A 25,783-nucleotide genomic window follows, 5' to 3' on the forward strand; every position below is an offset into this window, starting at 1 on the left:
AGGCATTGAGAACATGAGATGAAGAGTCCTTGAAAATGAGTGCATAGGTTGTTGGAACAGTTTGATGAGGGGGAGAGTGAAATTGAGTGAAGTTATCCCCTCTGGATGAAGAGTCTGATGGCTGAGGGGTACTTGCTGGAATTCAGAAGGATGAGAGGGGATCCCATTTAAACCTTTCGGATGTTGAAAGGCCTAGACAGAGTGGAAAGGATGTTTCCCATGTTGGGAGAGTTTAGGACAAGAGGGCACAGCCTCAGGGTAAAGGGGCGCCCTTTCAAAACAGAGGTGTGGAGAAATTTCTTTAGCCAAAGGGTGGTGAATTTGTGGAATTTTTTGTCACATGCAGCTCTGGAGGTCAGGTTGTTGGGTGTATTTAAGGCAGAGATTGATAAATTCTTGATTGGACATGGCAGCAAATGTTACGGGGAGAAGGCTGGGAACTGAGATTGAGGAGGAGAGAAAAAAAGGATCAGCAATGACTGAATGGTGGAGCAGACTCGATGATGGGCCACATGACCTAATTCTGCTCCTATGTCTTATGGTCTTATTTGGATAAGAATTGTTCGGATGGGAGACAGCATCTTCCTTTAGGCTGTAAGACTATTGAATTCCCTGACACAACTGAAATCTCATCATCTATGAAATGCCAGTAGCATTATACTGTTTACTTTGTAACTTGTGTCATAAATGCACCTTATTATTTGAAAAAGGATCTAATGCTTTCCTAGTGTATATGACAAACAACTCTTTTCAGGCCTCTAGATGGGTACAGGTATCGATTATAACGGATGTTTTGAAGACAAACTGAAGAAGATAGCAGCATTTGTTATCAAAATATCAGTTCTAATCAATAACTGTACTCAGCTGGAAGCCAGAGAAGAGTTCATTCACATTATTATTTGTTAATTTATTTGTGTTAATATTAGTTTATCTGTTGTGTATGAGTTATATGTATTGTGTGTGCACCTTGGTCCTGAGAAACGCTGTTTCATTTGGCGGTATACATGTGTATGGTTGGATGGCAATAAACTTGAACTTGAAATTGATCTCCTATCTACTCCAGTTTCCTCCTACATTCTGAAGATGTACTACATGGCTCAGCGTCAGTAAGTTGTGTGTGTGTGTGTGTTATGTTGTAAACATGACAACACTTGTGGGTTTCCCACTACACAATCCTCAGCTAGTGTTGGTTGTTGACATATATGATGCATATGACGTGGTATGTTTCCATGTTTTGATGTACATGTGACAAATAAAGCTAATATTTAAAGATCTCTTTTATCTTTAAATGGGCACAAGGTACACGTGTTGTTCTGCTGAACGTTGTGGGCATGGTTTGTTGTTGCCGGAGTATGTAAAGATAATGTGGGCTTCCCTTAGCACATACTCGGACTGGGGCTGGCCATTGATGCAAATAATGAACTACCCCGTATGTTTCAATGTATATGACAAAATAAAGCTAACCTTTATAGATTTCTTTATTTTTATAGAAGACTGGGCCTTCCTACCTGAGCATACTGTGTGAGTATCTCTCCTGAATAGACAGCTAGAATGTGAATCTCTGGCATCTCACCAGTACAGCGAGACAGTTGGACAATGCATCTTGGCCTGGCTAATGATCTCACATAAAACAAAGTAAAAAGAACCATTGTTTTCTGCAGATTGATGCCGCAGAGAATTGTGTGATGTCATGTGATCTGTGATGTTATTAGTACCAACAGTGATTTTTAATGTATTATTACTGAATATCAACATATATTTAATGCATATGATTGCCTTAAACCTCAAAAGATAATGGATCTTCACTAGATATAGCAATGAAGAACTTTTAAACATGAGGAGTAAGATTATTTTTTAAAGCAACACATGGAAATGCAGGAGGAGCTCAAAAGGTTGGGCAACATCTCTGGAAGTGAATAGAGTCAAAATTTCGGGCTGAGACATTTCTTCAGGACTGGAATGGAAGGGACAAGATGCCAAAATATAAAGGTGTGGGGAGGAGAATGAGGATAGCCAGAAGGTGATAGGTGAAACCAGATGAGGGGGAAGGGGGGAAATAAAGTAAGAAGTTAGGAGGTGATAGATGAAAGAGACAAAGGACAGAAGAAGATGGGATCTGATAGGAGAGGATCGTGGGAGAAAGAGAAGGAGGAGGGGCACCAAAATGAGGTGATGAACAGGTGAGAAGAGAAGGGGAGAGAGTGGAAGCATAATGGGGAAGGGAAAAAGGGAGAAGGAAGGCGGGGATGAAATTACTGGAAATAAGAGAAATCAAAGTTCATGCCAGCAGGTTGCAGACCACACAGATGGAATATGAAGTGTTGTTCCTCCAACCTGAGTTTGGTCTCATTGTGACTGTAGGGAGCAATACTTTCAACTAAGGCAGGCAAGTATTGGCCAGGGTCCAGTTAGAGGTGCTATATAATTCCTGTCTTGGACTCACAGACATTCTAAACAAGCCAACCCGGGGGGGGCGGGGTGGGGGAGGGAGGAACTTTCGGGCCTCTGTCTCTATACCTACTTAACTTGGTCCATGACCTTCGGGTTTTCTACTTGCAAACTCGTGGATCTCTGGACTTTAAACCAGTTTTGTCTCTCAGACCTCCAGCTATTGACCACAGGAGATGCTAATCATAGGTTCGACCTTCGGGTCAGGACCTATTAATTCTCTGATCTCTGGTTGGCCATTCAAACCACTAGTCACCTTATCCTCTGGTCTGAGTCACTCTGCCAAGGTGTAAAATTCCTAGTGCAAACCCCTTCGATGGCCCTCATAATTTTGTACCCCTTTTTTTCACTCCCTTTCAGAAACCCTCCATTCCATGCCAAGCTTATCCAGTGTCTCCTCAGAATTGAAGCATCCCATCCCAGGCAGTACATCCTCTCCACCGCATGTTTGATGCTATCACGACCTGGTATGGACTTCTCCAAGGGCTGGCAGAAGCTGTCTTAATATGAACCTTCAAAATTAGATCTGAATAGATATAGATCTGAAAAACTAAAATGGGGAAAACATTAGATTACGTTTTTTCCAGTACAGGCACAGTAACCTCTTTGTGTTACATGATTCTATATTTAAACATACAGCATTTAAAGTGGAGGTTGGTAGTTTTTGATTAGTAAGAGCATCAAAGCTTATGGGGAGAATGTCAGAGAGAGAAAATGCACCCAGTGACTAATTTAACAGGTCGTTCATTTACCTACTGAAGTGGCTACCAAGTGCAAGTCTGTGGTCTTCAGAAATGCTCATTTACACGCCGCTGTTGTAATGTGTGGTTATTTGAGTTACCGCGCCTTCCTGTCAGCTCGAACCAGTCTGAACGTTCTCCTCCGAGCCCTCTCATTAACAAGGCATTTTCACCCACAGAACTGCTGTTCACTGGATTCTCTTTTTTTTTCTTGCAGAGACTGCTGTGTGTGAAAACTCCAGGAGATCAGCAGTTTCAGAAATATTCAAACTACCCCATCTGGCACCAACAATCATTCCACGGTCAGCGTCACCTAGATCACATTTATGCCCTAGTCTAATGTATGGTCTGAACAACAACTGAATTTCTTGACCATGTCAGCTTACTTTTATGCATAGAGTGGCTGTCAAATGATTGGCTGATTAGATCTTTGAATAACTGAGCATGTGTAGAGCTGTACCTAAGGAAGAGGAAAGGCAGAAAAGACTTAATGGGCTGAATGGCCTAATTCTGCTCTTATGGACTTATGGAGGGAAATGAACAGTTAACATTTTAGTTCGAGAGCTCTCATCTTGATTGAAAGTCAGATGGGAGGTAGCCAGGATTGAAAAATATCAAAAGCAAGAGTTGGAAGGTGATGGGTGGATCCAGATGAGGGTGGGGTGATCGGTAATGGAGGAGGGGACGGTGGGAGTAGAGATTGGGAGGTGATGGGTGGATCCAGATGAGGGTGGGGTGATCGGTATTGGAGGAGGGGACAGTGGGTGTAGAGACTGGGAGGTGATGGGTGGATCCAGGTGGTGGTGGGGTGATCGGTATTGGAGGAGGGGACAGTGGGAGTAGAGACTGGGAGGTGATGGGTGGATCCAGGTGGTGGTGGGGTGATCGGTAATGGAGGAGGGGACAGTGGGTGTAGAGACTGGGAGGTGATGGGTGGATCCAGATGAGGGTGGGGTGATCGGTAATGGAGGAGGGGACGGTGGGTGTAGAGACTGGGAGGTGATGGGTGGATCCAGATGAGGGTGGGGTGATCAGTAATGGAGGAGGGGACAGTGGGTGTAGAGACTGGGAGGTGAGGGGTGGATCCAGATGAGGGTGGGGTGATCGGTAATGGATGAGGGGACAGTGGGTGTAGAGACTGGGAGGTGATGGGTGGATCCAAGTGGCGGTGGGATGATCAGTAATGGAGGAGGGGACAGTGGGTGTAGAGACTGGGAGGTGAGGGGTGGATCCAGATGAGGGTGGGGTGATCGGTAATGGATGAGGGGACAGTGGGTGTAGAGACTGGGAGGTGATGGGTGGATCCAAGTGGCGGTGGGATGATCAGTAATGGATGAGGGGACAGTGGGTGTAGAGACTGGGAGGTGATGGGTGGATCCAGATGAGGGTGGGGTGATCGGTAATGGAGGAGGGGACAGTGGGTGTAGAGACTGGGAGGTGATGGGTGGATCCAGATGAGGGTGGGGTGATCAGTAATGGGGGAGGGGACGGTGGGTGTAGAGTCTGGGAGGTGATGGGTGGATCCAGATGAGGGTGGGGTGATCAGTAATGGGGGAGGGGACGGTGGGTGTAGAGTCTGGGAGGTGATGGGTGGATCCAGATGAGGGTGGGGTGATCGGTAATGGAGGAGGGGACGGTGGGAGTAGAGACTGGGAGGTGATGGGTGGAACTGACAGAGTGCTGCAAATAGTGGAATCTGCTAAGAGAGGCTGAGGCAATGAACCAAACAAAATTGGGGAAAGCAGTTAGGAGTGGGGGGGGGGGAGGTGGTGCCAAGTGGACATAGTCTGTGGGTGATGGTCAGATAGGAACAGTGGGGGTGGGTTCCCAGTGGAAGGAGTTAGTGGGTGATTGGCACATGGAAGAGTGGGTGGGTACTCAGTGGAAAGGGTCTGTGGGTGATTGGCACATGGAAGAGTGGGTGGGTACTCAGTGGAAAGGGTCTGTGGGTGATGGGCACATGGAAGGGTGGGTAGGTACCCAGGGGAAGGAGTCTGTGGTGATAGTCAGATAGGAACTATGCAGGTGGAAGGGACTCAGTGAGAAGAGACTGTGGGTGAAGGGCAGATAGAGACAGTGGGGGGTGGGTTCCCAGTGGAAGGGGTCTGTGGGTGATGAGCACATGGAAGGGTGGGTAGGTACCCAGGGGAAGGAGTCTGTGGTGATGGTCAGATAGGAACTATGGGGGTGGAAGGGACTCGGTGAGAAGAGACTGTGGGCGAAGGGCAGATAGAGACAGTGGGGGGTGGGTTCCCAGTGGAATGGGTCTGTGGGTGATGGGCACATGGAAGTTTGGGGGGGGGGGTACCCAGGGGAAGGAGTCTGTGGTGATGGTCAGATAGGAACTATGGGGTTGGAAGGGACTCGGTGAGAAGTGACTGTGGGTGAAGGGCAGATAGAGACAGTGGGGGGCGGGTTCCCAGTGGAAGGGGTCTGTGGGTGATGAGCACATGGAAGGGTGGGTAGGTACCCAGGGGAAGGAGTCTGTGGTGATGGTCAGATAGGAACTATGGGGGTGGAAGGGACTCGGTGAGAAGAGACTGTGGGCGAAGGGCAGATAGAGACAGTGGGGGGTGGGTTCCCAGTGGAATGGGTCTGTGGGTGATGGGCACATGGAAGTTTGGGGGGGGTACCCAGGGGAAGGAGTCTGTGGTGATGGTCAGATAGGAACTATGGGGGTGGAAGGGACTCGGTGAGAAGAGACTGTGGGTGAAGGGCAGATGGAGTAGATGGGGGAGTAGAAAGAATCAAAGTGATGGGTATAGGAAGACATAGCCAATCAGGAAGAGAGAGAAAAGGTATAGATGGTGAAGAAACATTTACTATTCAAGGACCCCCAGGCTCCAGTGGACATTATCTGCTCATAAGTAATCTGAAGATCCAGAATCAGAATCAGGATATATATTAGCTGGCTGGTGGTGTAGTGACATCCGCACCAGGCTTCAAGGAGAGTGGTTCTGGTTCGAATCCGGCTGGCTCCTTGCACGCTTTCCATCCGTGCTGGCTTGAACATCAAGCTAGCAACTCAGCCTTGAACTCAGTTCAACGTCCATTTAGAAATCTGATGGCAAAGGGGAAGAAGCTGTTCCTGAAATGTTGAGTGAAGGTGTCTGTATCTCCTCCTTAATGGTAGCAATGAGAAGAGAGCATGTCCTCGATGATGGGGGATCCTAGGACAAGAGGGCATGACTTCAGGCTTGAAGGATGTCTATTTAGAACAGAGATGGGGAGAAATTATTTCAGTTAGAGGGTGGTAAATCTGTGGAATTTGTTACTATGAGCAGCTGTGGAGACCAGATCATTGGGTGTACTTAAGGTGGAGATAGATAGGTCTTGATTAGCCAGAGCATCATAGGGTACGGGGTGAAGGCAGGGGAGTGGGGATGACTGGAAGAATTGGATCAGACCATGATTGAATGGCGGAGCAGACTCAATGGGCCAAATGGCCTACTTATGCTCCTATATCTGATGGTCTTATGGTCTTGATGATGGATACAGCCTTTTTGAGGCATTGCTCCTTGAAGTTGTCCTGGGTGCTGCAATATCACTCAACTAGATGATATATCTTACTCCTGTACACCTTCTTGTCACCATCTGAAATTCTGCCAACATGGCTGTATCATCAGCAAATTTACCGATGGCATTTGAGCTGTGTCTAGCGATACAGTCATGGGTATAGAGATTAGAGCAGAGAGCTAAGCACATATCCCTGAGCTGCGCCAGAGTTGATTACGGGGGTGGAGATGTAATTTCTGATCCGTACAGATCCAGTGAGAAAGTCAAGAATCCAGTTGCATAGAGAGGTACAGAGACCCAGGTTTCGGACATTCCACCATCCTTCCACTATCCATTAATAATCTAGAAAAAAAAGTTTTTCATCTACTGCTCAATAAATAAGGAAAAGTTAAAAGCTTGAAGTAACTTTTCAGTATAAATATTTACATATGCATCTCATTCATCCATAGTAAATTAACCTGAGGCATCTTTGCACAAACAAGCCATCATTTATTAATTCTTAGATGTGACTTAGCCAAAATCATAAAACATCATTGGTGCTGCTTCCTGTGATTTAGGTTCTGTCATGCAGTTAGAAAAGAGGTGGCAAAGCATTAATCATGGCTTAATGCAAAGGACTTTCTGTAACCTCGCATTAATATCTGCGCTGTATCACTCGGTTGATGAAGGAATGCTGCCAAGTCCAGGATGTTGGAGGGTGAAGAAGTTTCTATTTTATTCTAAAATAGGTACACAAGAGAGGAAATGGATTCGCTGAAAGCTTCTGTACCATATTCACTTCGGCTTCCATCTGAAGAACTGAACTCAAAGTTCAAAACTCAAAATAAATTTATTATCAAAGCACGTCCACTTCCCTGAGATTTATTTTCTTGCGGCATTCACAGCAGATAGAAAGAAACACAATAGAATAAATGAGAAACCTGATATGACAGAGGCGGAGAAACAACTAATATGCAAAAGACAACAAACTGTTACAAATATAAAAAGGAGAAAAAACATTAATATTAATAAATAAGCAATAAATAATGAGAACATGAGATGAAGAGTCCTTGAAAGTGTGACCACGGGTTGTGGGAATGGTTCAGTGTTTGGGTGAGTGAAGCTGAGTGAAGTTATCCCTTTTAGTCAAAAGCCTGATGGTTGACAGGTAATAACTCTTCCTGAACCTGGTGGTGTGAGTCCTGAGGCTCCTGTACCTCCTTCCTGATGGCAGCAGTGAGACGACAGCAAGTCCTGGATGGTGATAGGCTTTGATGATGGATGCTGATTTCCTCACAGTGCATACTGATTGTGAATATATTCACTGTCACAATGGTTTAAGGCCCATCCATTCAGTCTGTTTACATTTCTAGCTGCCTTAGTAAAGCAGTGATCGAAATCAAAGATGCCATGCACCCCAGGGATTCTCTCTTCTCTCCTCTCCTACTGGACAGAAGGTATCGTCTTCTGTTCTTGTTGCCTCATTATATGAAGGACGTGGAAGCTTTAGAGAGAGTACAGAGGAGATTTGCCAGGGTGCTTCCTGGATTAGAGAGCATGTCTGATGAGGACAAGTTGAGTGAGCAGGGCTTTCCTCTTTGGAGCAAAGGAGGATGAGAGATAATGAGATAGAAGTGAACAAGATAAGTGGCAAAGATCAAGTGGACAGCCAAAAGTTTTTTCCAGAGTAGAAATAGCCGAATTGAGGGGGTATAATTTTAATGTGATTGGAGGAGGGTATACAGAGGATGTATACAACATCTTAAGGCAATAAGACATAGGAGCATAATGGAGGCCATTCAGCCCATTGTCAGCTCCACCATTCTATCATGGCTGATTCATTATCCCCTTCCTGACATTTGACACCTTTACTAATCAAAAACTAATCAATCTCCACTTCAAATATATGCAATGACTTGGACTCCACAGTCGCCTGTGGCAATGAATTCCACTGATTCGCCAACCTCTGGCCCAAAAAAATTCTCCTTATCTCTTTTGCAAAGGGACACCCTTCTGTTCTGAGACTGCGCTCTTTGTCCTAGACTCCTCCACTATAGGAAACATCCTCTCTACATCCACTCTATCGAGGCCTTTCAATATTCACTGGGTTTCAATGACATTCCCCTCATTCTTCTGAGCTCCAGTGAGTACAGGTCTAGAGCCATCAAATGTTTTTCACATGTTAACCCTTTCATTCCTGGAATAATTTTCATGAACTTTCTCTAGACTCTTTCCAATGCCAGCATATTTTTATTAAATAAGGGGCCCAAAACTGCTCATCATATTACAAGTGCAGCCCGATCAAAGTTGTATAAAGCCTCAGCATTACACCTTTGCTTTTATATTCTAGTCCTCTCAGATAAGAAGTAAGAATTTTACACAGAGAGTGGCGATTGAGTGGAACGCCCTGCCAGAGGTAGTGGTAGAAGCAGACACGTTAGGGATATTTAAGAGACTCTTAGATAAGCACATGGATGAAAGAGAAATGGAAGGCTAGATAGGAGAGAAGGGTTAGATTGACCTTAAATTAGGTTAAAGGTCGGCACAACATTGTTGTGTTCACCAGGATGCCACCTGGATTAGAGGGCAAGATTAGCCTTTCTCCCTCCTCCTTACCTTTTTACCATGGTCTAGTGTCCTCTCCTATCAGATTCCTTCTTCTTCAGCCATTTACCTCTTCCACCTATCACCTCCCAGTTTCTTACTTCATCCCGATGAAGGGTCTAAGCCCAAAACACTGACTGTTTGACTTATCAGTCATCGACTTATCATTCGCCTGCACAGATGCTGCCTGACCTGCTGAGTTCCTCCAGCATTTTGTGTGTGTTGCTCTGGATTTCCAGCATCTCTTGTGTTTATGCCTGATGCTCCCCTCCTCTGTATCGTCCATATCTCTCCATTCCATTCATATTCAGGTGTTTATCTATAATCCTATTAAATCCACCAAGCTGCCTGCTTTTCCATGATTACCCCGTCAGTGCACAAAATAAACTTGCCCCTCATACCACCTTTAAACTTGCTTCTGCTAACCTTAAAGCATGACCTCTGATGTATGACATTTCTACCATGGGGAAAAGCCGGCAGTTCATCGTTTTACAGTACCAGCAATCCGGGTTCAATTCACACTCTGAGGAGTTTGTACATTCTCCCCGTGACCGCATAGGTTTCCTCCAGGTGCTCCGGTTCCCTCCCACAGTCCAAAGATGTATCGGTTAGTAGGTTGATTGGTCATTGTAAATTGTCCTGCGATTAGGCTAGGGTTGCTGGCTGGCAGGGCTTGGAGGCCAGAAAGGCCTATTCCATGCTGTATCTCAATAAATAAAATACTGTCTGCCATATCTATGCCTCTCACAGTTATGAAAACCTCTATCAGATTTCCTGTCAGCTAGCAAGAACAATCCAAGTTTGTTCAATCTCTCTTAGATAATAACAGTATGTAAGACAAGCTTTTCACTGTATCTTGGTAGATGTGACAATAATAAATCAATATCATGCTCCTTATCAACACAAACAAAATGCAGGAAGAAATCAACAAGTCCAGCAGGAAAATGAACAGTCGACCCTTCATCAGGGTTGGAAAGGAAGGGGTAAGGAGCCAGAATAAGAAGGTGGGGGAAGGGGTGTATGAACCGGCAGATGATAGGTAAAACCAGCTGAGGGGGAAGGAGAATGGATGGGGGAGGGGGATATCAGAAGCTAGGAAGTGATAGGTGGAAAAGGTAAAGTGCTGAAGAAGATGGGATCTGATAGGAAAGGAGAGTGGAGCATGGAAAAAAGGGAAGGATGTGGCAAGAGGGCTATTGAACCAGAGGGAAAACTTCACTTGACTTCACTCATCCCATCTCATACAAGTCACTCGTCCGTCCAAAGCTTGAGTATTGTGCGGCCATATGGGATCCCCATCAAGCTAACAATAAGAAGTCCATCGAAAAAATCCAAAGCCATGCTGCTCGCTTTGTGCTAAATGATTGCAGCAGGAAATCCAGTGTCACCAACATGCTCTCTAACCTTCAATGGGAACTACTTGAAAACCGATGTAACAAACTACGGTTAATCATCATTTTTAAAGAAGTTCACAACATCACTCCATCAAACATCCAAGTTCATCACAGGGTCAGTTCAACTGGACAGCAAACTGGACCTTACACACTGGAAACCCCTCCATTCAACAAGATTTGTTACCAGTACTCCCTCTACCCAAGATCAACAAGAGAGTGGAATCTTCTGCCGCCAGACCTGCGCGGTATTTCTGACATTAATATTTTTAAAGATAGACTCAATCAAATCAATTTAGGGGATCTAGTCAAAAAAGCTCACTTTACAATTTAACTCTCTCACCGTTCACACCGACTGCGCTTTATAACGGCCGTCCAGCAGTGCATGCACAGTACCAAGCAGAGGCAGAAGAAGAAGCATCATTGAACTGTTCCCAAACCCTATGGACTCACTTTCAAGGTCTCTTCATCTCATGTTCTTGATATCTTTGCTTATTTATTTATCTATCTATCTATCTATCTATCTATCTATCTATCTATTTATTTATTTTCTCTTTTTCCTCTTTTTGTACCTGCAGGTTGTTGTCTTTCACACACTAGTCATTTGCCCATCTTGTTATCTGCAGTCTTTCAATGATTCTACCATGATTGCCCGCAAGAAAATGAATCCCTGGGTTGTATATGGTAACATATATGTACTTTGAAAATAAATTTACTTTGAAATTTGAACTTTGAATCTTCTTGTAGCTCCTGCCCTCTAATCCAGGCTGCATCCTGGTGATCCTCTTCTGTACCCTCTCCACATCTCTACGATGTTGTGTTTTCTCCAATGTCACACCCTTCCCCAGTGAATTACACAGACACGAAGGATGGTCAAGATCAAACTTCTGGCATGAAACACTAGCAGGAAGCCAGCAGTGATGTGTGGAGAAAGGCTGTACTTTCAGACGGCCAAACTCTGACAAATTTCTGCTCTGCATTTGTGTCTGGAGCACAAGGTGTTAACGTGTTATTTTTACAGTAATGGATGATCATTGTAAAAAGGAACTTTGCCAGTAAATCTCACAAGACAAAGTACTGGGAGAAGGTAATAACTCACCACTTCTGAGTGTTCAAAGTAGCGACCAGTAGCAGCTGTTATATTTATAAATTGCCCAAATCAGCAATAAATCCATTACCTTGTCTTTGTTATCTTTTCAATGCCTGTATTGGTTCCTTGTTTCTCACTTAATTTGAATTCTGTCTTTAAGGGAAAAAAATTAGAAATACGGAGAGGTTATTCAGTCCTGTAAGTTAATCCATCATTTAATTAGAATCTGGATCAGAATGAGGTTTATTATCGCTGACATACTGTATGTTGTGAAATTTGTTGTTTTGCACCATGGTACAGCGTATGAAATATATTATAATTGACTATATGTATATAATCAATAAGCAGTGCAAAAAGAGAGGTAGTGTGCAGGGGTTCATTGTTCATTCAGAAATCTGATGGCAGAGGGGAAGAAGCAGTTACTAAAACATTGAGTGTGTGTTTTTGGGCTCCTGTACCTCCTCCCTGATGGTAGCAATGGGAAAAGGACATGTCCTGGGTGATGGGGGGGGAAGTCCTTGAGGATGGATGCTGCTTTTTTAAATGTCCTCGATGGGGGGGAGGGAGGGTGATGCCCATGATAGAGCTGGCTGAGTTTACAACCCTCTGCAGCTTTCTTCAATCCTGTCCAGTGGAGACTGATTCAATGACAATTTTATTTACCCTCCTTTACTGGAAATGGGGTGTAAAAATGAGATGTATCGGCTGTCTGTTGGGGGGGGGGGGTGGTGGTATCTCTGGTGAAGGGGCTTGTCGTGTCCATTCCAGGACAGCCGATTCTGACCTTTGCTCCCCACTGGACACTCAGCTCTCACCCGTGGCTCCAAGTAGCCACGTACACGTGACAGTGGCCACACCCTGGTACACTACTTTGACAGGCCGGCTAAACCAGGTGAGGGTCGCTGGTGGGCCTCGTACCCCGGTGAGTAGGGACATGCCTGTTCCAGTATGTGAAGTCAGCTCCAGTGGACTGGGAAGATCAGATCCACAGTGAGATCCAGCAGTTAAGAAGACAGTACTGCAACACTCCATAGAAAGCAAAGAACAGGGTGGGCGCCTTCGGAATGTAGAAGGAAACAAGCACCCAGAGGAAGCTCACACACATCGAGAACGTACAGAGGATGCTGGAATTGTACTCCAAAAGGTCATGCTAGTGTACTTTATTCTGCACTTGGAAATATAAATCTGCTCACACGATGGGTCTATCTCACTTCCCAGCTGAGGACCAAAACTTAGAGATCTCCAAAAATACATCCAGTATCTGAATGTCACTGTTTTGAACTTCAGGTCATTTGAACCTCCACTTCCTATTCAGAGAGTTTGAGTTCAAGTTTATTGTCATACAACCATACACATGCATGTGACTAATCAAAACAACATTCCTCTGGGACAAAAGTACAAAATGCAGTACATATATCACATACAGCAATCAAATAATATTAACACAATAATATTAACAGATAATAGAAAATATTCTCTATATGTAAAAGTCAATACATATATGACATATCGTTAAATCTGCAACAGTGTACTAACACTGGCACTGTTATAAATAATGTGTACTGGGTGGTAATGGTGTTCAGAAGTCTCACAGCCTGGGGGAAGAAGCTGTTACCCAGACTAACAGTCCTGCTCTTATTCTGTGGTACCTTCTGCCTGATGGATGGAGGTCCAACCAGACTCTCCCACCATGGGAAACATCCTTTCCCATCTACTCTGTCTAGGCCTTTCAACATCCAAAATGTTTTAATGAGATCCCCCCCCCCCCCCCACCACCATCCTTCTAAATTCCAGTGAGTACAGACCCAGGGCCATCAAACATTCCTCATATGATAACCCTTTCATTCCTGGAATCATCCTTGTGAACCACCTGTGGACCCTCTCCAATGCCAGCACATCTTTTCTAAGATGAGAAGCCCAAAACTGTTCACAATTCTCAAGGTGAGGCCTCACCAGTGCCCTATAAAGCCTCAGCATCACATCCTTGCTCTTGTATTCTAGACGTCTTGAAATGAATGCTAACATTGCATTTGCCTTTCTCACTACCGACTCTACCGGCAAGCTAACGTTAGGGCATTCTGCACAAGGACTCTCAAGTACCTTTGCATCTCAGATTTTTGGATTTTCTCCCAGTTTATAAAATAGTCCACACATTTATTTCTACTACCAAAGTGCATGATCATGCATTTTCCAAGATTGTATTTCATTTGCCACTTTCTTGCCCATTCTTCTAATCTGTCTAAGACTTTCTGCATTCTACCTGTTTCTTCAACACTACCTGCCCCTCCACCAATCTTTGTATCATCTGCAAACTTGGCAACAAAGCCATCTATTCCATCATCTAAATCATTTATATATAGTATAAAAAGAAGTGGTCCCAACTCTGATCCCTGCGGAACACCACTGGTCACTGGCAGCCAAGCAGAAAAGGATCCTTTTATTCCCACTCACTGCTTCCTGAGTACAGGAGCAGGGAGGTTCTACTGCAGTTGTACAAGGCCTTGGTGAGACCACACCTAGAATATTGTGTGCAGTTTTGTTCCCCTATTCTGAGGAAAGACATTCTTGCCATAGAGGGAGTGCAGAGAAGGTTCACCAGATTGATTCCTGGGATGGCAGGACTTTCATATGAAGAAAGACTGGATCGTCTAGGCTTATACTCACTGGAATTTAGAAGATTGAGGGGGGATCGTATTGAAACGTATAAAATTCTAAAGGGATTGGACAGGCTAGATGCAGGAAGATTGTTTCTGATGTTGGGGAAGTCCAGAATGAGGGGTCACAGTTTAAGGATAAAGGGGAAGCCTTTTAGGACCGAGATGAGGAAAAACTTCTTCACACAGAGAGTGGTGAATCTATGGAATTCTCTGCCACAGGAAACAGTTGAGGCTGGTTCATTGGCTATATTTAAGAGGAAGTTAGATATGGCCCTTGTGGCTAAAGGGATCGGGGGTATGGAGAGAAAGCAGGTACAGGGTTTTGAGTTGGATGATCAGCCATGATCATACTGAATGGCGGTGCAGGCTCGAAGGGCCGAATGGCCTACTCAAGCACCTATTTTCTATGTTTCTATGTTTCTATGTTACCAATCAGCCAATGCTCTAACCATGTTAGGAACATTCCTGTAACACCATGGGCTCTTAACTTGGTAAGCAGCCTCATGTGTGACACCTTGTCAAAGGTCCTCTGAAAGTCCAAATATACATCATCAACTGCATCCCCTTTATCTATCCTGCTTGTAATCTTATCAAAGATTGTCAGGCAGGAGTTTCCCTGAAGGAAACCACGCTGACTTTGTACTATCCTGTCCTGTGTCATCAAGTACTCCATCACCTTATCCTTAATAATTGACTCTAACATCTTCCCAACCACTGAGGTCAGGCTAACTGGTCTATAATTTCATTTCTGCTGCCTTCCTCCTTTCTTAAGGAGTAGAGTTGTGTGCAGTTTTGGTCACCGAATTACAGGATGGATATTAATAAGGTTGAAAGAGTGCAGAGGTTTACAAGGTTGTTGCCGGGACTTGAGAAACTGAGTTGAATAGGTTAGGAATTTATTCCCTGGAGCGTAGAAGAATGAGGGGAAACTTGATAGAGGTATATAAAATTATGATGGGTATAGATAGAGTGAATGCAAGCAGGCTTTTTCCACTGAGGCTAGGGAAGGAAAAAAAAAACAGAGGACGTGGGTAAAGGGTGAAGGGGGAAAAGTTTAAAGGGAACATTATGGGGGGGCTTCTTCACACAGAGAGTGGTAAGAGTGTGGAATGAGCTACCAGATGAAGTTGTAAATGTGGGTTCACTTTTAACAATTAAGAAAAACTTGGACAGGTACATGGATGAGAGGTGTATGGAGGGATATGGGCCAGGTGCAGGTCAGTGGGACAAGGCAGAAAAATGGTTTGGCACAACCAAGAAGGGCCAAAAGGCCTGTTTCTGTGTTGTAATGCTCTATGGTTCTATGGTGTAATGTTTGCAATTTTCCAGACCTCCAGTACCATGCCAGAGTCCAATGATTTTTGGAAGATCATTTCTAATGCCACCACAATCTCTAATGCTACCTCTTTCAGAACCCTAGGGTGCAGTTCATTTGCTCAGGGTGATTTATGTACCTTTAGGTCTTTCAGCTTTTTGAGCACCTGCTCTCTTGAAACAGTAGCTGCACCCAGTTCTCTTCCTTCACACACTACAACATCAGGTACACGGCTAGTGTCTTCCACAGTGAAGACTGATGCAAAATATTCATTTAGTTCATCAGCCATCTCCTTGTCCTCTGCTATTATTTCTCCTGCCTCAGTTTCTAACAGTCCTATATCCATTCCCATTTCTCTTTTATTTTTTAACATACTTGAAAAAACTTTTACTATCCACTTTGATATTATTACAGCTTGCTTTCATATTTCATCTTTTCTCTTTTGATGATTTTTTAGTTGCTCTCTGTAGGTTTTTAAAAACTCCCCAATCCTCTATCTTCTCACTAATTTTTGCTTTGTTGAATGCCCTTTCTTTGCTCTTACAATAGCTTTGACTTCCCTTGTCAGCCACAGTTGTACTATTTCACCATTTGAGTATTTCTTCATTTTGGAATACGCATGTCCTGCACCTTCCTCATTTTTCACAGAAGCGCCCACCATTGCTGCCCAGCTGACATCCCTGCCAACAGCTCCTTCCAATTTACTTTGACTAACTCCTCTCACATACCACTGTAAAGGAACTCAACTCAAGATGGCGGCACAACGCAGCTTGCAGCAGCCACTCTGGAGCTGATATGTTATTGGTTAAGCAGGGTGCTGTGCGCAATCCTAATCTAATGAAAAACGGATGTGTGAGCATGGAGCACGGAGTAACATCTGGAAATCTCCAAGAAAGCCCTCTTTATTGCTGCTGCTGCTGTGAGGTCCAGGTCTCTGCTGAGAAGAACAGGCCCCCAGTCCTCGGGGTCGCGTTGCCGATGGCCGTTGGTGGGACTGTCTTAATATGCTTGGCTGAGGATGGTGCTTGGAGAAGCTGTGCCGGAGGCTTGGAGGTTGGACGGACTCGGAGTCTGCTGCGATCAGGTCGCTGTCGGTGTGTGCTGTGTCTGCGAGGCTGAGTTGGGCGGTGCCGTGGAAGTCCATAGTGGGGGTATTCCCTTCTGCAGCTGGCATGGGATGATGAGTTTATCGGGACCCTGAGGACTTGTGGAAAATGTGTGGTGGTTTCTTTCGAACTTATAGTCTTTTAACATCTTTGGACTATTTTTACTGTGCCCATGGTCTTTTTTTAAATCAAATTATGGTATTGTTTGCATTGTTGTAACTATATGTTGTAACTATATGGTTTTGTGCAGGTCTTGTAGCTTTAGTTTTTGGTCTTGTTTTGTCTGGTGGGATTGGAGCTTCTTTCCGGGGAAAATGCTAAGATGGTAGCGCGACATTAATACACAGCAGCCTCTCCGGACTCTGGATTGGGGATTGCCAAATGTTATCTGGATTTTCCGGTGTGGTCTGTTTTGTCATGCGCTTTGTTGATATCATTCTGGAGGAACGTTGTCTCATTTTTTAACTGCATTGCATTTGTGGATTTTAAATGACAATAAACTGAATCTGAATCTGAATCTGAATTTCCCTTACTCCATTGAAATACTGCTATATGAGACTTTACTTTCTCCCTATCAAATTTCAAATTGAACACAATCATATTGTGATCACTGATTTTTAAGGGTTCTTTTACCTTAAACTCCCTAATTGCCTCCTGCTTATTACATAACACCCAATCCAGTATAGCTGATCTCCCAGTAGGCTCAAAGACAAACTGCTCTCAAAAGCCATCTCTTAGGCATTCAACAAACTCACTCACTTGAGATCCATTACCAACCTGATTTTCCCAATTGACCTGCATGTTAAAATCTCCCATGACTATCATTACATTGGTCTTTTGACTCGCCTTTTCTATTTCATGTTCTAACCTGTGGTCCACCTCCCAGCCACTGTTGGAGGCCTGTATATAATTGCCATCAAAGTCCTTTTACTCTTGCAGTTTCTTAACTCAGCCTACAAGGATTCATCATCTTCCGATCCTATATCACGTTTCTCTACTGATTTGATGCCATTCTTTACCAGTAGAGCCACACCACCTCCTCTGCCTACCTTCCTATCACTCCGATACAACGTGTAACCTTGGACATTCAGCTCCCAACTACAACCATCCTTCAGCCACGACTCAGTGATGGCCACAACATCATACCTGGCAATCTGTAATATTGCATCAAGATCATCCACCTTATTTCTTATTCTATGTGCATTTAGATACAGCACTTTGAGTACCGTATTTGCTAATCTTTCTGACTCTGCATCCCTAACGATTTGACACTCAGCCTGTTGGCTGCAGCTAATTCCCATCACCTGCCTGCCCTTCCTGACAATCTGACTGCATGCTATTTTCACTTTTTCACCATCCATCCTTTCCTGAGTCACTTCACTCCGGTTCCCACCCCTTTGCCAAGTTAGTTTAAACCCTCCCCAACAACTCTAACAAACCAGCCTGCGAGAATATTGGTCCCCCTCAAGTTCAGGTGAAGCCCATCACTTTTGAACAGGTCATACCACCCCCAGAAGAGATCCCAATTATACAAGAACCTGAAGCCCTGCTCCCTGCACCAGCTTCTCAGCCACGTATTTATCTGCCAAGTCATCCTGTTACTACTCTCACTGGCATGTGGCACAGGCAGCAATCCAGAATTTGCTACCCTGAAGCTCCTGCTTCTCAGCTTTCTACCTAGCTATCTAAATTCTCTTTTCAGGACTTCATTGCTTTTGCTTCTTATGTCATTGGTACCAATATGTACCAAGACATCTGGCTGCTCCCCCTCCCTCTCCAAAATGTTGTGGACGCGACCTGAGATGTTCCTGACCCTGGCACCTGGGAGGCAACATACCATCCGGGTGTCCTGTTCACATCCACAGAATCTCCTGTTTGTTCCCTCACTATTGAGTCCGCTAGCACTACCGCTCCCTTCTTCTCTCTCTTTCCCTTCTCTACCACAGACCCATGCTCAGTGCCTGTAAACAGGTTGCCGTGGCATTCTCCCAGGAGGTCATCCCCCACAAAAGTATCCAAAGCAGTATACTTGTTTCTGAGGGGAACGGCCACAGGGGTACTCTGCCTACTTCCATTTCTCCTGACGGTCACCCAGCTACTCTCCTCCTGCAGCTTCAGGGTGACTACTTCCCTGTAACTTTGATCAATTATTTCCTCACTCTCCCGTACAAGCCGAAGGTCATCCAGTTGCTGCTCCAGATCCCTAACACGGTCTCAAGGAGCTGCAGCCGGATGCACTTCACGCAGATGTAGTTCCCCGGGAGACTCTGGGTCTCCCAGTTCTCCAACATCCGGCACGAAGAGCACACCACGGCCGTTTAAATGGTACAGTAAGAGAGGGAATAAAACCAACAAGGAAACCTTAACAGACGCTTTACACAGAGCTGACGCCTCCTCCGAGCCAAAATCTGTCACTTTTACTCTCATCAGTGGCCTACTCCTGATAATGCTGCCCGGACAACGGCTGCTCCGCTTATCCTTTCTGTACTTTTATTTAGTTCCTAGAGCTCTGTTGATGCTGCTGATAGGCCACATACAATTCCCAGCTGTTCTCCCAGCTCTCTGGCATCCAGGATTTTATTTATTCGTTTATAGGATATAGGTGGATTAGAGACCGATTATTACCTGCTCCTGAAAGCCCCAAACTCAGGAGACAGACAAGAGTCAGTCTCAGTCATTGAATGGAGTAAGGCAACCTCACAGTTCAAAGTTCAAAGTAAACTTATTATCAAAGTACCTATATGTCATCATAAACTACCCTGAGATTCATTTTCTTGCAGGCATTCACAGTAAATACAAAGAACAAAATGTAATTGTAGTAAATAAATAAGCAATAAATATGGAGAGCATGAGATGAGGAGTCCTTGAGAGTAAGTTCATAGGTCATGGGAACAGTTCAGTAATGAGGCAAGTGAAGTAGAGTGAAGTTATTCCCTCTGGTTCAGGAGTCTGATGATTGAGGAGTAATAACTGTTCCTGAACCTGGAGATGTGGGCCCTGAGGCTCCTACACTTCCTTCTCGATGGCAGCAGTGAGAGAGTGGCCTGGGTGGTGGGGATCCTTGATGATGGATGCAGTTTCCTGCACTCTATGTGTATGTGCTCAGCGGTGGGGAGGATTATACCCGTGATGGACTGGGCCATCTCCACGAATTTTTATAGCAGATACAGAAACTGCAGCATTCTAACTGAGCAGTGTTGTGATTTTCCGGAACAATCTGTGATCAGTGATGCTGCCCATTAACACACTTACCACATGATTATCAGTGAAGGAGGTTCTGTTTATGATTTTGGCAGCTCTCTCTTTGTCATTTTTCTTCCTAATACAGTGGATTCTGGTTAACTGGGACTTGTACATTTTGGCCAAATTAAGAGGCTGCCCCATTTAGCTGAAGTTTCATGGAAATAGTTAAAAAGATATAAAAAAAAAACAAGGGGAATTAAGAGTTATGGGGAAAAGGCAGGTGGAGATAAGTTCATGGCCAGATCAGCCATAATCTTGAATGGTGGAGCAGGCTCGACAGGCCAGATAGCCACTCCTGCTCCTATTTCTTATGTTCTACCATTTAGCTGAGTAAAAAATTATGTATCTAATGAAATACAGAACAAAGTAGAACACTACTAATTGTACTACGGTACCATGGAAATGATTATTAGATCCTAATAGTTATTGACAGAGGAATTAATTCAGTGAATGCTGCCATGTTCTTTTGATTGAACAAAATCAGGCAGATAATGGACATCCTTCATTGCCTTCCTGCCTGAAGTAGTGTCAAAAATATCTGTGCCGAACTATTAATCTGCCTACTCCTATCAATCCACACCAGGTCCAGAGCTCGCCGTACCCCTCTATGGACTTATCCAAACTTCTCTTAAATGTAGAAATCAAAACCCCATCCATCACTTCCTCTGGCAACTTTTTCCACACTCTCACCACACTCCACAAGTAGAAAAGTTTGCCTTTAAATATTTCAACTGAAATGTCCCTCTTGTAGATATTTTTGGATAATATTCTCACTCGGTTTTAATTGGCAGGTGAATTGGCACCCTACCCTATGTGTCTGTGTGAGGTCTACATGGCAGAGGACATGGTTGCAACCTTGCAAGCATCTACAGGTTCAAGGGAAACACCAGAGAATCCACCTGTTGGAATCTGGAGCAACACGCAAGCTGCTGGAGGAATCCAAATCCAAATCATATTTATATCACAGACATTCTGTATGTTGTGAAATTTGTTGTTTCATTGCAGCAGATAGAAAGCAAAGGGTAGCGGTGAATGGGTGTTTCTCGGAATGGCAGGTGGTGACTAGTGGGGTGCCACAGGGCTCGGTATTGGGACCACAGCTGCTTACCATTTACGTTAACGATTTGGATGAAGGCATAGAAAATAACATCAGCAAATTTGCTGATGATACTAAGCTGGGTGGCAGTGTGACATGTGATGAGGATGTTAGGAGAATTCAGGGTGACTTGGATAGGCTGGGTGATTGGGCAGATACTTGGCAGATGGCGTTTAATGTGAATAAGTGTGAGGTTATCCACTTTGGGAGTAAGAACAGGAAGGCAGATTATTATCTGAACGGTATAGAGTTGGTTAAGGGAGTAATACAAAGAGATCTCGGAGTCCTTGTTCATCAGTCACTGAAGGTGAATGAGCAAGTGCAGCAGGCAGTGAAGAAGGCTAATGGAATGTTGGCCTTTATTACAAAGGGAATTGAGTACAAGAGCAAGGAAATCCTCTTGCATTTGTACAGAGTCCTGGTGAGACCACACCTGGAGTATTGTGTACAGTTTTGGTCTCCAGGGTTAAGGAAGGGCATCCTGGCTGTAGAGGAAGTGCAGCGTAGATTCACGAGGTTAATTCCTGGGATGTCTGGACTGTCTTACGCAGAGAGGTTAGAGAGACTGGGCTTGTACACGCTGGAATTAAGGAGATTGAGAGGGGATCTGATTGAAACATACAAGATTATTAAGGGATTGGACAAGATAGAGGCAGGAAATATGTTCCAGATGCTGGGAGAGTCCAGTACCAGAGGGCATGGTTTGAGAATAAGGGGTAGGTCATTTAGGACAGAGTTAAGGAAAAACTTCTTCTCCCAGAGAGTTGTGGGGGTCTGGAATACACTGCCTCGGAAGGTAGTGGAGGCCAATTCTCTGGATGCTTTCAAGAAGGAGCTAGATAGGTATCTTATGGATAGGGGAATCAAGGGATATGGGGACAAGGCAGGAACCGGGTATTGATAGTAGATGATCAGCCATGATCTCAAAATGGCGGTGCAGGCTCGAAGGGCCGAATGGTCTACTTCTGCACCTATTGTCTATTGTCTATTGGCCTCCGGCACAGAGGATGGCCCTGTAGCTCAGAAGGGTAGGGATAGAAGAAAGAGGACCATAGTAATAGGGGACTCGATAGTCAGGGGTTCAGACAGGCGGTTCTGTGGAGGTGATCAGGAGTCCCAGATGGTAGTTTGCCTCCCTGGTGCCAGGGTTCGGGACATTTCTGATCGTGTCCAAGATATCCTGAAGTGGGAGGGTGAGGAGCCAGAGGTCGTGGTACATGTAGGTACCAATGACATAGGTAGGAAAGGGGAAGAGGTCCAGAAGCGAGAGTATAGGGAATTAGGAAGGCAGTTAAGAAGAAGGACCGCAAAGGTAGTAATCTCGGGATTACTGCCTGTGCCACGCGACAGTGAGAGTAGGAATGGAATTAGGTGGAGGATGAATGCGTGGCTGAGGGATTGGAGCAGGGGGCAGGGATTCAAGTTTCTGGATCATTGGGACCTCTTCTGGGGCAAGCGTGACCTGTTCAAGAAGGACGGGTTACACTGGAATCCTGGGGGGACCAATATCCTAGTGGGGAGGTTTGCTAGGGCTACAGGGCAGACTTTAAACTAGTAAGATGGGGAGGCGGGAATCAATTTGAGGAAACTATGGGAGAGGAGGTTAGTTCACCAGTAGAGCAAGTAAGTAGACAGTGTGTGAGGGAGGAAAGGCAGGTGATGGAGAAGGGATGCGCTCAGCCCAAAGATGTAGCGGAGAAGAAAGAAAAGGATAATAAATTTGAATGCATTGTTAGGGATGAAAAGAGAGGAGGAGGTGGAGAGTATCTTAAATGTATCTATTTTAATGCTAGGAGCATTGTAAGAAAGGTGGATGAGCTTAAAGTGTGGATTGATACCTGGAATTATGATGTTGTAGCTATTAGTGAAACATGGTTGCAGGAAGGGTGTGATTGGCAACTAAATATTCCTGGATTTAGTTGCTTCAGGTGTGATAGAGTAGGAGGGGCCAGAGGAGGAGGTGTTGCATTGCTTGTCCGAGAAAATCTTATGGCGGTGCTTTGGAAGGATAGATTAGAGAGATCCTCTAGGGAGGCTATTTGGGTGGAATTGAGGAATGGGAAAGGTGTAGTAACACTGATAGGAGTGTATTATAGGCCACCTAATGGGGAGCGTGAGTTGGAAGAGCAAATGTGTAAGGAGATAGCAGATATTTGTAGTAAACACAAGGTGGTGATTGTGGGAGATTTTAATTTTCCACACATAGATTGGGAAGCTCATTCTGTAAAAGGGCTGGATGGTTTAGAGTTTGTGAAATGTGTGCAGGATAGTTTTTTTCAACAATACATAGAAGTACTGACTAGAGATGGGGCAGTGTTGGATCTCCTATTAGGGAATGCGATAGGTCAGCTGACAGATGTATGTGTTGGGAAGCACTTCAGGTCCAGTGATCACAATAGCATTAGCTTCAATATAATTATGGAGAAGGACAGGACTGGACCTAGAGTTGAGATTTTTGATTGGAGAAAGGCTAGCTTTGAGGAGATGCGAAGGGATTTAGAGAGAGTGGATTGGGTCAAGTTGTTTTATGGGAAGGATGTAATAGAGAAATGGAGGTCATTTAAGGGTGAAATTATGAGGGTACAGAATCTTTATGTTCCTGTTAGGTTGAAAGGAAAGGTTAAAGGTTTGAAAGCGCCATGGTTTTCAAGGGATATTAGAAACTTGGTTCGGAAAAAGAGGGATGTCTACAATAGATATAGGCAGCATGGAGTAAAGGAATTGCTCGAGGAATATAAAGAATGTAAAAGGAATCTTAAGAAAGAGATTAGAAAACCTAAAAGAAGATACGAGTTTGGTTTGGCAAATAAGGTGGAAGTAAATCCGAAAGGTTTTTACAGTTATATTAAAAGCAAGAGGATAGTGAGGGATAAAATTGGTCCCTTAGAGAATCAGGGTGGTCAGCTATGTGTGGAGCCGAGGGAGATGGGAGAGATTTTGAACGATTTCTTCTCTTCGGTATTCACTAAGGAGAAGGATATTGAATTGTGTAAGGTGTGGAAAACAAGTAAGGAAGTTATGGAACCTATGACAATTAAAGAGGTGGAAGTACTGGTGCTTTTAAGAAATTTAAAAGTGGATAAATCTCCAGGTCCTGACAGGATATTCCCCAGGACCTTGAGGGAAGTTTGTATAGAGATAGCAGGAGCTCTGACGGAGATCTTTCAGATGTCATTAGAAACGGGGATTGTGCCGGAGGATTAGTGTATTGCTCATGTGGTTCCATTGTTTAAAAAGGGTTCTAGAAGTAAGCCTAGCAATTATAGACCTGTCAGTTTGACATCAGTGGTGGGTAAATTAATGGAAAGTATTCTTAGAGATAGTATTTATAATTATCTGGATAGACAGGATCTGATTAGGAGTAGTCAGCATGGATTTGTGCGTGGAAGGTCATGTTTGACAAACCTTATTGAATTTTTTGAAGAAGTTACGAGGAATGTTGACGAGGGTAAGGCAGTGGATGTAGTCTATATGGACTTCAGCAAGGCCTTTGACAAAGTTCCACATGGAAGGTTAGTTAAGAAGGTTCAGTCGTTAGGTATTAATGCTGGAGTAATAAAATGGATTCAACAGTGGCTAGATGGGAGATGCCAGAGAGTAGTGGTGGATAATTGTTTATCGGGATGGAGGCCGGTGACTAGCGGGGTGCCTCGGATCTGTTTTGGGCCCAATGTTTTTGTAATATACATAAATGATCTGGATGATGGGGTGGTAAATTGGATTAGTAAGTATGCCGATGATACTAAGGTAGGAAGTGTTGTGGATAATGAGGTGGGTTTTCAAAGCTTGCAGGGAGATTTATGCCAGTTAGAAGAATGGGCTGAACATTGGCAGATGGAGTTTAATGCTGAGAAGTGTGAGGTTCTACATTTTGGCAGGAATAATCCAAATAGAACATACAGGGTAAATGGTAGGGCATTGAGGAATGCAGTGGAACAGAGAGATCTAGGAATAACAGTGCATAGTTCCCTGAAGGTGGAGTCTCATGTAGATAGGGTGGTGAAGAAGGCTTTTGGAATGCTGGCCTTTATAAATCAGAGCATTGAGTACAGAAGTTGGGATGTAATGTTAAAATTGTACAAGGCATTGGTAAGGCCAAATTTGGAATGTTGTGTACAGTTCTGGTCACCGAATTATAGGAAAGATATCAATAAATTAGAGAGAGTGCAGAGATGACTTACTAGAATGTTACCTGGGTTTCAGCACCTAAGATACAGGTAAAGGTTGAACAAGTTAGGTCTTTATTCTTTGGAGTGTAGAAGGTAGAGGAGGGACTTGATAGAGGTATTTAAAATAATGAGGGGGATAGATCAAGTTGACGTGGATAGTCTTTTTCCATTGAGAGTAGGGGAGATTCAAACGAGAGGACATGATTTGAGAGTTAGGGGGCAAAAGTTTAAGGGAAACACGAGGGGGTATTTCTTTACTCAGAGAGTGATAGCTGTGTGGAATGAGCTTCCTGTAGAAGTAGTAGAGGCCAGTTCAGTTGTGTCATTTAAGGTAAAATTGGATAGGTATATGGACAGGAAAGGAGTGGAGGGTTATGGGCTGAGTGCGGGTAGGTGGGACTAGGTGAGATTAAGAGTTCAGCACGGACT

Source organism: Hemitrygon akajei, chromosome 10, assembly GCF_048418815.1.
Source record: "Hemitrygon akajei chromosome 10, sHemAka1.3, whole genome shotgun sequence".
NCBI lineage: Eukaryota > Metazoa > Chordata > Chondrichthyes > Myliobatiformes > Dasyatidae > Hemitrygon > Hemitrygon akajei.